The following is a 9,023-nucleotide window of genomic DNA, read 5'->3' as shown; positions in this document are numbered from 1 at the left end:
TTTTATTTATTTAACAGAAAGGGTGAGAGAGATAGGTCACAAGTAGGCAGAGAGGCAGGCAGAGAGAGAGGGAGATGCAGACTCCCCGCTGAGCAGAGAGCCCGATGCGGGACTCTATCCCAGGACCCTGAGATCATGACCTGAGCCTAAGGCAGACACTTAACCCAGGCGCCCCTCAGACTCTATTCTGATACAGTTTATCTTTCACTGCATTCATAGGGTTAACTGGTACCTGAAACGTTAAATGCTCCTGTGGGGCTTAACTACGGCCACACACTTCTCTAATTGCTCTACGAATACGAACTGCTTTAGCAACCAGCCCGCGTGACAAACCTGTAAAGCAGCTATTTCAGATATAAAACCTGTTTTTCAAAACCCTGAGGTCAGATGTGTTGTGGAATACAGACATTGTTGTACTTTTCAGAAGTACAACAGCATGTTCTAGAACTTGTCCCAGCAGGCTGGGCGGGCAGCCTGTCATCAAAGACAGTTGTGCAGTAGAATGGAAGGATATTCTAACTGGGATAAGTGAAAACCATAAATATCCTCCGTTTCATTCAGGTCAGGTTTTGCCATCAAATCCTTACCGTCAAGTCAGGTCTGGCGGCCAAACAAATTATTTTAAACACACACACACACCAGTTTCCAGAGCTTTGGGGATTTCAGAAAAGTGATGGGGGTGTGATCCCTGTTTTGCAGATGAGGAAACAATACAGAGAAGTTAACCAACTTAACCGAGTGCACTTTGGGTGGTGGAAGTGGGTGAAATCCAGATATTCTGACTCCTTAACTTCCCACTGGGCTGCTTCGCCCCGCTGAAGTCGACTTCTACAACCATATTCACAAGATGTATGTAGCACAATATACCCAAAGCATAGCAAAGAATCGAGGCCGATGACAGCCCTCGGCAAGATTCCAGTGTATTCCGTGCTGGAGCATGGGGTTACGTACAAGTCCTAGCTCCGCTTGAGAATGTGTGACCCTGGGTAGCGCACTTGCGTCGTGTCTGAACTGTAGAAATGAGGCTAGAGCAGCTAGAAGGAAAGAGACACTTGCGAGATCAAGGATCTAGATGTTCTGTGGCTCAGCGATTTGGGCAGGTGAGGAAAAGGCTAGGGTGGCTCAGGTTTCCGTCTTGGAAGGTGGTTCTAGTCATCGAGGTAAAGAAGACAATGAGAAAGAGGTTTGGGACAAATTCCGTACAGGACAGGGTTTGAAGAGCTCGCGACATACAGGGACATCCTCCTGCCAGTCACTGGGCATTGGCCTTTGGAATTCAGTGGAGAGAGGGTCTGCATCCAAAATACAGACGTTTGAGTCCTCAGCCTTAGGAATCTGGGAAAGGGAACCATATAGACCATATATATATATATATATATATATATATATAGGCCAGTGACAGCGGGGCCCTGAAGAAAAATGACTTGAAAACATAAAAGTCTGTGAAGGGAACAGAGAAGAAATGGCAAGAATGAAGAGGAGGAAAGCCGGGAGCTATGGGTGTCTCGAAAGGGAAAATTACAAGTGGGACAACCAGACAATATGGCTTTTACTGTGATGCATTGGGAAGTGGACTTCACCGCTGATGTAGTATTTTTTGCAAAGACACAGAGACACAGCTATAAAGAGGGATCTCAAGTATATTGCAGATACATACATGTACGCGTACAGAATCCAAGACCAAGTACCAGTTTGCAGGAAGTTCAGACTAACATGTTAAAAGACACTATGAAGAGACAAAGATACAATCATTATGAAACAATTCCAGAATATATGAATTTTGATAGGACAAAAGAAACCTAGTTTCTTCAACAACTGGGTTTTTAAGAAGTTTGTTGCAGAAGGGGTGGTGGCAAGAGGGGGAGACTGTTACGAGATGTAATGTGTGACTTTGTAGGGATCCTAATTTGAGCAAATTAATTATTAAAATCTGGGGGGAAATTTGAATATGGGGTGTTAGAGGATATCAAAGAATTACTAATTTTGTTAGGTGTAATAGTATTTTGGTGGTTATGGTTTGTTTTGTTTGTTTAAAGTTCTTACCTATTAAAGATACTACTCTTTACAGCTGAACTCCTAGAATGTCTAGGATTCTGGGATTTCCTTCTTTCTTTTGCTAAGAGTTTATTTGAAAGAGAGTGAGTGAGAGAGCATGAGCAGGGGGAGGGGAGAAGCAGATTCCCCCTGCTGAGCAAGGAGCCCAATGCGGGACTCAATCTCAAGACCCTGGGATCATAACCTGAGCTGAAGGCAGTTGCTTATCCAACTGAGCCACTCAGTCGCACCCCCCCCCCTTTTTTAAAGTTTTATTTAATCTCTACACCCAACATGGGGCTCGAACTCATGACTCCAAGATCAAGAGTCACGTACTTCTCCAACTAAGGCACCCAGGTACCCCTGCCTAGGATTTCCTTTAGAGTATTCTAGTGGCAGAGCGCCTGGGTGGCTCAGTCAGTTAAGATCCAACTCTTGATTTTAGCTCCGGTCATGATCTCAAACCGTCATGAGACTGAGGCAAGCGTCAGGCTCCACACTGCTTAAGACTCTCTCCCTCGGGGCACCTGGGTGGCTCAGTGGCTTGAAGCCTCTGCCTTCGGCTCAGGTCATGATCCCAGGGTCCTGGGCTCGAGCCCCACATCGGGCTCTCTGCTCCGTGGGGAGCCTGCTTCCTCCTCTCTCTCTGCCTGCCTCTCTGCCTGCTTTGTGATCTCTGTCTATCAAATAAATAAATAAAATCTTTAAAAAAAAAAAAAAGACTCTCTCCCTCTGTCCTCTCCCCCCGTCTAATAAAAGTAAAAATAAAGCATTCCAGTGACAGAGCATGTGAGCGGTGACCAGAGAAACAAGATGAGCAAAATGTTAAGAAGTGCTGAAGCTGGGAGATGGACACATGGAGATTCGTTATGCTCTTTATGTAGCTTGGTCTGTGTTTGAAAACGCCATAATAAGTTTGTAGAAAATGAAATGCAATTTGGAAGAAAGAGATGGATTGTATTGACACAGAAAGATCTGGTAAACTAGGAAAAGAAAATCAGACGCTGGCCTGACAATCTAGAAGCCATTGTAATCTAAAGGACCTTAAAGCAATTTCAGTGCACAGGTGGGGAAGAAAACCAAACTGTACATCAAAAGCTAACATCCTGGGGTGGGGGCAGGGAAGGACTGAGGCGTGGCAAGGGGATACCCGGGGCCAGTCGGAAAGAGCTCCCTCCCAGTGGGCAAACTGGAACTAATTGGAACAACAAATATACGACCTAGTGCTGGATTGTAACCCAGAGTAGAAAAGAAATACACAAATGATTGAATAATAAATGAGAAGAAACAAGTCTTCCTTACAGAAGAATTTCAAATGTCTGTAGATGCTGCCCCTTCTCGCAGGCAGACCTCACTCTCCCTCCTCTACCAAGTCAGGGCTGCGCTGGTGACTGGCTTCCAAAGAACGGAGGATAGAAAGGGGAAAATGACAACTTTCGGTGGACAAACCTGACAGCCACCACCTTCTCCTAGCGCTCCAGGTTAACATCACCAGTAATCAGTTCTGTGGATACCTCGTGCTACCTGATGTGATTTGATGTGACGAGAAGGGCCCTTCACCTCTGTGGTAGGTCTCAAAACCCATAAGCCCAGTCTCATCGTGAGAAACACGGCAGACAAACCCAAATTGAGGGACATTCTACAAAATGCCTACCTAGCTCTTCTCAAAACCCTCAGAGTTGTGAAAAACAAGGACAGAAATCGTCAACAGAGGAAACTGAGGAGACATGACAACTCGTTACCATGTGGGATCCTGGATTGGATCCTGGTACACAAATTACCTGCCTCGTTTCTTCTAACCACCCGATGAAGTCTGATCCCCAGTTTTCTGATGAGCAAATAGAGCCAAAGTAAAAAGGAAAGAACATGCCTAATGCCTAGAGGTGGGGTAGAAATGGGGAGTGCCTGAGAGTGGGTGTGGGGTTGCCTTTCTAGGTGATGAAAATCTCGTTCTGGAACTGGATAGATCAAGATGGTGGCACAACACTGTGAATTTACTAAATGCCGTGGAACTTGTTTACTTCGAAATGGCTGTTCTCGTGGTCTATGAGTTTCAGCTCCATGAAGATGTAGTAACAAAGCAAGAAGAAATGGTTGTCTAGGGATGGGAGAAAAACCCAAAGCGCAATGTACAGAAATCAAGTGGTGTGCAGTATTTCTCGATTTTTATTTTTATTTTTTTAAGTACTGGAGCCCAACATAGGGCTTGAACTCACAACCCTGAGATCAAGACCTGAGCTGACGTCAAGAGTTGGCCGCTTAACTGACAGCCACACCCCTCAGGCACCCCTCAGTTTTTATGTTTTGACCAAAGAACAGTTGTTTCACAAAATGAGCGTTTGTCTATGACAGGACACGAATACTCCATAGGACACAGTTCGAGAAACACTAGTACATTGGATGAGGCTACATTTTAACAGAGAACAATGTAGGAGTCTTGGCGACAAGTGCCATAGAAGCCACCCACGGGGCTTCAGGAAATTCAAAGAAGAGGATCAGAGACCAGTTGGAGGAGAAACTATCTGGGTTCCATCTATCCCTAGAATAGATAGTCAAGACAATACGCAAGTGGCACAGACACACAGTACAGTCCAGGTAGAGCGCCCAGCGAGAGGCAGAAAAGGTAGCTGTGTGTGGGAAACAAGGTAGGCCCATTTGCCAAACTCCCAAGATTCTCAGACCAGCTGCACATTGGAATTGCGTGGATTCCCCCCCCCCGGGGGCCCCACCGCCCCGATGAACCAGATGTGCAGCCGGGGGTGAGCCCAGTGGTCTAGATCAGCTTTTGCAAATACGGTGTAGGGGCGTACTGATGTTCAGCTTGAAGTACGGGGGTAATCACTGGTTCTCAAGCTCGAGCGTGTGTAAGAATCCCCAGGGGAGCTCCTGGGCTCTGTCTGCTGTCTGATTCCAAATCCGTATTCTGCTGGGAGGCCATGAACTTGCCTTCCTATCAAGCTCCCAGGTGTTAACGCTGCCAGTGCCTGGACTCCGTACTGAGTAGCACTGAGAGAAGCGATGCGACACAACAGTCGAGGAACAGGGGAGAGCACGAGTGGATGAAAGTGTGGGAATGGGAGGCGACGGGGCGGTGTTAGGGCAGCCCTGTCACGCTTTGCAAATACCCCACAGCTCTCTCTCCTCCAGGGCGTTTGCTGGGGGGAGGGTCCTGAAGCCCTGGGCTACGGTAACGGGGTCACAAACGGCAGTGATGACCCAGAAGTGTGGGAAAGGGCCGGTTCCCGCAGGCTCTCCCTGCTAGGCCAGGGATCTGGAAGCAACGGCAAGGTCGTTACAGGCCTGGACCGAACGAAGCACTTCTTGAGAAGGTGTCTGCAGTATCTACTCACGCACAATCGCAGTGAAGAGAAGTAAGGGCCCCGACTAGAGGGGCGGCAGTGGAGCTGGAGGGAAGATGGCCGTGAGGGATGGGGCAGGAATGACCACTCTGTTCAAGCAACGCTCCTGCCACTCGGGCGGCCGGTCCGCCACACGAGCGCCCAGGGCCGCCGCCTCTCCCCCATCCCCACGGCTGCCTCCAGGTCCGAAGGACCCGCCTTTGCCTCCTGCCTCAGCACAGCCCCTGCAGAGCTGCTTCTAAAGAAGAAGCCAGATGACATCTCTTTGCTCCCATCTCAATCACAACAATAGCCCAGCTTCCTACCGTGGCCTTTAAAGCATCTCAAGATCTGGTCCCCTATGGGCTTGGTGACATCGGTTCCGCCTACCGGCCCCTCTCTATTTGCTCTGACGTCCTCTTTCCAGGATGCTGCTACTCCAAGTGCGCTTATCTCGGGTTCCACCCCAGACCTGCAGAACCGGAATCTGCATTTTAACACCCCCTCCCAAGTACTCCACCACACATCTTCGTGGGAAGCAGTGATCCAGAACAGCCCGGCACACTCCTACCCCCAGGATTTGGTATTCATTCCCCTTGCCAAACAGCTTACCCTCTGAGCACCCACATAAATCACTGCATCACACACACACACACACACACACACACCCAGGGCCCTTATCTCCTCCTTAGCACTTAAAACCACCTGACAACGGTGTTCTCCAGGGAGTGGAATCAGGTGTGGGATGACGGGCTCCGGGACTGCTGCTTTTCTGAGTAAGGGCTGCAGGATTATTTGACTTTGAAATTACTTGCATGTATCCCTTTCATTCGCTTGTTTGTGGAGATTTAAAACCGGCAGAGGCTGGTTCAACACGCACAGGAGCTTGGGAGTCACCCCTCTATCCTAAGAACAAGTACAAAGCTGAACAGCTCAAAAACCCAGCAAGTCTCCTGGGATCCGGAAGAGAAGGAACCGAACAGAGAACCGAACCTGCAGGGCCCGAGAGGGGTGTGGCTTAGCACAGCAGGGACTGCGGCGCCCCAGGAAGGGTCTGGGCTCCGGGGTCGGGGGTGGAAGAACATGAAGTCTAGTTGACAAACTGCCCGAGGCCTCGTGTGGACAACTCCGGGGTTGGGGGCGGGCACCACAGTTTTGTGAGCTTGACCAGATTGCAAAAATAAATACTGGAGGAAAATCCCCTCCGGTTTCCAGGAGGGGACAAGGAACAGGACCCATTTTGAAATAAGCCGGAGAGCACTGTGTGTCTCTTAAGAGGGCATGCCTCAGGGGAAGCTCGTTCCCCACAGCCTCACCTGCTGGGGTATTATCAAAACCTAACCGACCTGGGGATGGAAAATATCCCACTCCAGCCGTCCCTCCCCGCCTCCATGGGGAGAGCAAACACTGAGAAACACTTGTTCAAGGCCCGGAGGCCCAGGTCCACTGCCAGACAGGGACCTGATCGCAGGACTGGCGCAGGCTCCTCAAATGCGCACCTCGCCCGCCACTGGCCCAAAGGCCTATTAGAGCAGCTCCTTTCAGCTGGTGCCTCAGGTCCAGGGAGCCAGAAAAACTTACAAGGCATCACAAAGGACAAAGGCACAATTCGAAGACACAGAGCAACCACCCAAACCGGACAGAGCAGGAATGTGGGAATTATCAGAGCAGGAACTTAAAAACCATCTCTGATTCATATGCTAAGGGCCCTCAGGGGTAAAGTCTACAGCGTGGACGGATGGAAATCCTGCAAAGTACCAAAAAGAAATGCTAGAGCTCAACAACCCTGGAACAAGCGAAGAATGCCTTTAATGGGCTTCTTAGTAGACCGGACACAGCTGAGGAAAACCATCTCTGAGCTATCGACCATCCTCTAGCAAAACGCAGAGACCAAAGACTGGGCCGGGCTGGGGGCGGTGAGGGCAGGGACCAGAACAGAACATCCAAGGACTGTGGAACAACTACAAAAGGTGTTAGGTACACAACGATGGGAATTCCAGAAGGAGAAGGAACAGAAGAAACACTTAAAACAGTAACGACTGAGAATTTCCCTCAAAGTAATGGAAACACCAAACAAACCTCAGACTCAGAAAGCTCAGAGAACACCAAGCATGATAAATGCCAAAAGCAAAACCAAACTACACCTTGGCATATGATTTCCAAATTACAGAAAACCAAAGATAAAGGAAAAACTCCAGAAGTCAGAGGGAAAAAACACCTACCTAGAGAGTTATATCCAACTTCTCCGAAAGCTTGCCAGCAAGACGAGAGTAGACTGAAATATTTAAAGTGTTGAGAGAAAAATCCCACCAACTGAGAATTCTGTACCTGGTGAAACTGGACTTCAAATGTGGAGGAGAAATAAAGACTTGCTCGAACAAAAATTGAAATTTGCTGCCTCGCGGGAAATGCTAACAGAAGTTCGGAAAGGAACATGGTACAGTTGGAAACTCGGATCCACACAGGGAAAGGAAGAGCATCAAAGAAGGAATCAGTCAAGGTAAAATATAAACATTTTTTGTATTTTTTTAAAATTTCAAAGTCCGCTTATTATTATTTTTTTTTTAGTAATCTCTACTCCCACTGTGGGGCTCAAACTCAACCCCAAGGTCAAGAGCCACGTGATCTACCAACCGAACCAGCCGGGCACCCCAAACTACCTACCTATCTACCTATTTAATTTTTTAAAGTAAAGTTTAGTTGTTTTAATGCAATTTCATTGTTCAAGATAGTGCGGATATGTGAAGTGGTTCATTTCCCTCCTGAACAAAACACTAAGAGCTGCTATTTTAACATGATTTTGTCAAATTCCAACATGACCAGCAATGTGTTTGTTGTTGTTTTTAAATATTTTCTCTGCATATCTTGGTAAGATTGTTTTATTCTGGAACATTTCTTTTTTTAAAAAACACTCAAGTAGTTGGGAAACACTGCCTATTTGCTCATTCCTCTGGGCACAGCCTTTCAGAACATTTATCCCAGCTGAATTGAAAATCTCTGTTCCCTCAGCTGGTGGTAGGGCTGCTTGATGGAGGCGATCATGGGAAAGTGAGGAGCGAGCAAGCTTTGCCAACTACTTCTAGCTCCCTTAATTAGCATGCTGCGATCCACCCCAGTCTCTGCAAGGGCAGACGTGCAAGGCAAGTGCTTGGCCAAAGACCAGGATTCTAACCAGTATAAAAATAGAGTTTAAGTAAAATAGAATCTCTCTAGGAAAGAGAATTAGGTTATGCTTTACATTCCCCCTCTTGCTTTAAAATATTTGTGATATATTAGTCCAACAGAGACTTAGAATCTTGGTCTGCCCCAAGGAAAAATTCAGAATGTCTGAGTACGATCATTCTGCCAAGTTAAAAGTCAGGTTCTTTGGGAAATGCGGCAGTCCATCCCACCAAAATGGCTGTGGGTGTGTGCTAACGAGTCACGTGTGAGACATGGGCTAAGAAACCGATCTGAAATGTGATCATTTGAAAACAAAATCCATCATTTGGCAGATATCTTTTAAGTTGATTTCCAGTATACTTAATACACAGTGCCATATTAGTTCCAAGTATACAATATAGTGATTCAGCAATATGTATATGATAGTTAACCTATCCAGCTACCTCTTTTGGAATCTAAATTCTAACAGGGGTCTCTTTCTTTTTCTTT

This window comes from Mustela putorius, unplaced genomic scaffold (assembly GCF_011764305.1).
Source record: "Mustela putorius furo isolate JIRA1106 unplaced genomic scaffold, ASM1176430v1.1 tig00003836_pilon_pilon_pilon, whole genome shotgun sequence".
Lineage (NCBI taxonomy): Eukaryota > Metazoa > Chordata > Mammalia > Carnivora > Mustelidae > Mustela > Mustela putorius.
The sequence above is the reverse complement of the archived record's forward strand: the minus strand, read 5'-3'. Positions refer to the sequence as shown.